Source organism: Vigna radiata, chromosome 1 (genome assembly GCF_000741045.1).
Source record: "Vigna radiata var. radiata cultivar VC1973A chromosome 1, Vradiata_ver6, whole genome shotgun sequence".
NCBI classification, from domain to species: Eukaryota; Viridiplantae; Streptophyta; class Magnoliopsida; order Fabales; family Fabaceae; genus Vigna; species Vigna radiata.
This window is the reverse complement of record NC_028351.1, coordinates 13,647,510-13,651,059: the sequence shown is the minus strand read 5'-3', so window position 1 is coordinate 13,651,059 and position 3,550 is coordinate 13,647,510. Positions and strand designations below refer to the sequence as shown.

The 3,550-nt window shown below is 23.3% G+C and overlaps 1 non-coding gene across 1 annotated transcript; it reads left to right on the top strand.

The window, feature by feature from the left end:
• Nucleotides 1-876: 876 nt before the first annotated feature.
• On the top strand, nucleotides 877-948 carry TRNAP-AGG. The gene has a single exon. It is a non-coding gene; the product is annotated as a tRNA-Pro (tRNA).
• The last annotated feature ends 2,602 nt before the right edge of the window (nucleotides 949-3,550 follow it).

Here is a 3,550-nt window from a genome sequence, read left to right as displayed (position 1 = left end):
AAAATGTTTTCTATTTATTGTTTGAAAATTCTTTCATGATTTTATTCTTAAAAAATGTCTTAAATGATTGAAAAATAAAAATATATTCAAATTATAAAAATAAAACCTCCGAAAAGGATTATGAAAATATATTTTATTTATTTTTATATATCTTTTTCACATTTAAGCCAAAGTCCAAAAAGACTTATCTACACAACCTAATTATAGAGGAAGTACTATTTCAATTCTCATATTCTTACACTCATATATTTTCTTATGCTTTTACTGACTTGAGGATTCAAAATTCTTTTATAAGTGAATCTCTCTTTGATCTTCATAAAATATTTGATTATTTTATCTAAAGGAAAAATATTATCTACTTAAAATCACTCTCTCCACATTGAAAAACTAATTCTCATTTTTAGTAATAATAATTTCAAAATAAAATTCAAATCAAGTTGAAAAAAAATATGAAATGTAGTATTAGACTTCATTTAATCCTTCTTTGTACGGCTCTAGCACTTTATTAAACTTGTATCTAGTATTAGTTTACATTTGTAACACTTCTTTGTAGCATAATGTTTAATTCTTATATATATTTATAAAATATGTTACACACTAAATAGTATTTTTAGACACATTTAATATGATATTATTTTTTATAATGGTTTTGATAAAACTTATTATTATTTATATCTTAGCATATATATAAGCATTTAGTTCTGTAAAATCAATGATTTTAAGTTAAACATCTAAATTAAAATTCCAATGTGTATATTAATTTTGATTCATAAGAACCAAAATTACATATTTTCCAAACTAAACAATTAAATTTGAATTCAATAATAGTATATTAAACTGTTAATTATAAATATAAAACAGACATGAAGCAAAGGTGGGCATTTGGTCTAGTGGTATGATTCTCGCTTAGGGTGCGAGAGGTCCCGAGTTCAATTCTCGGAATGCCCCTATTGTTTTATTATATAACATTTTTCAATTACAAGAATTTAAAATGAAAATAAATTTTGTTTTTATTCTTTATTTATGGGTTACCTTACCCAATATAATTACTTTTTTAACATGTTTTAGGCTGTAACTTATATACATAAATACTTTGTTTTAAATATATTATGCTGAATTTAACTTATAAGTTTTAAAGCTAAATTGTCTTTGACTAAAATGCTCATAATGAATAGATACTTTTTATAATTAAATTAAATTAAGCTATTTTATAATATATATATATATATATATATATATATATATATATATATATATATTAAAAGTAATAGCGTTTTAATTAATAAATTTAAATATAACAAGAATAAATCAGCAAACAATATCAAGCACAAAATATACTTCTTTTAAAAGCTTGTGGTAGTTGCCGTCCATGGTAAAAGTTTTTTATTCTTGTCAAAGGATACGAAATTTGAAAAAAAAAAAGTATGATATGCCGTAGAACACAATTGTTGAAGTTGAAATGTTTGATTGTTGAAGTTGAATTCTTGTATGTCAAAATATAAAATTAAAATATTATAATTTTCAAATGTATAGTATGTTAAACTTAGCTAATATAATAATATGAATATATACTATAAAAATTACATTTATTAAAATTAGACAAAGGAATTATAAATTGGGTAAAAAATCAATTTTTACAGCTCAAGTAAATATATAAACGTATGGGAATTCCTTTCTTCACTCTCATGTTTTGTTCTTGTACCCATATTTTTAAAATTTCAATGACTCTCCTACTCTAATTATATAGTTTTGAACATTACAAATTGTAGATATTCCAATTACATAATCCTATCTGATCCTAGAATCCTAATGTAAAATACATTATGTAATCCATAATAATAATTTATATTTTAAATTATATAATTTTAATGTAAATTTGAAAGATAATTGAAATTTGATTAAATTCCAAATCATTTAATTCATAATGCTAAATTTATATTGTAGAATTAGTTATGTAAATTTTAAAACAACTTCAAATACAAATTATACATTATAAATTGTATATTTTATAATAATGTAAAATTAAATATATGATTTTGCAAATTCCATCTACAAAGGTTTTTATTCCCTTCTAGGATCTGAGGTCCCCTTTCCATCTTTGACATAACCAGCATGCAAAGTTGGTAGGTAAAATATGTGGAGAAGCACCGTTCCAATTTTTCTCATCACTGCAATTTCTTTTGAGCTCGCTTGGTGTGTGGCAAATAAGGATGACAAAAGAAAATTCTCGAGTAAGGATATTTTTCGATAAAATCTGTGGTAGGTAATTATTACTTACCGATATTTATTATCTGTGAATAATAAGTATCGGATATTTTAATATTCGTTTTTAACGAGTTAGATAGGGAAGTATTAAAATATTTGTCTGATAGATATTCATTATTGGTAAAAGATAATAATAAATATTAATTTTATTTTTTTTAAAATAAATTTAATTAAAAATAAAACTAATTTATATTTTATTAGATTAAATTTAATTAAAATTAAATTTTAATTTATATTTCTTTTACTTTATATTATATAATATATATATATTTATAATTTTATTTTAATTTTATTTAAAAAATATATAAAATATATTTTTTAAATTTTTTATGAATATCCATAAGTTTTAAAATATCCGTAAATGTTTTCTAAACAAATACATGTGTAGATAACAAACGAATTGCGAGTCGATTTTTTTTTTTGAGTCAGATTATGGATAAATACCATCTATGTGTACGGACCGTTGTCATTTCTAATGGTAAGAGAGCAATGCAAGGCATTGAGTAGAGATGAAAGTGCAAGAAGAAAATTTGGGGTGCAGAAAGAAATTCTCTGTATATATATATACATGAAAAGATCTGCAGACATATGAACGAGAAAACATATATTATTAGAAATCAGGTATTGCATTATGTAGTTATTCAATACCTTCGTAAATTTATTAATGGCATATTATATTCCAAGGTTAGAACAATAATTTTAGTAGGGGTTAGATGGAATTGTCAGCCTCAATGATAGGATTTGTGTGGTATATGAAGAGTACTTTCCATTATCACTTGTGCTTATTTGATTGTAAAGATTTTCTAGATAAATTAGAGATCATACATCATACATAAAATTAAGGATAAATAGTAGTAGAATAAATAAAAAAAAAAATGTTTTAGTATAAAATTTTTATTTTCGTTAATTTTGTTTAAACGTCATTAACAGCTAATTGAGCATGTGATTTGGTCTTTATTAATTATCATGTATGGTTATAAGTAGAGGTGTCAATTTATCCCATGGTCCCAGGGCCAGTCCCAATCCACTATTGAAAAAGCCCTATTTTAAGAAGCCCCTTAAGTAGGGGGCCAGAAAAAAGCCCCAACTCCCAAAACCCCCTCTCAAGTGGGTTAGGGTCAGGGTTAAAGTGGGTTTAGCCCCACTCCAAAACTTTAATTAAATTTTAGNCTNAGTCCAAAACTTCAAATTAAATTTTAGAACTAATATAATTTATATATACATAATCTTTTGTAATTTTACTCTCTCTCTCTCTAAATTATACAATTTTTATTTTAATTATTTT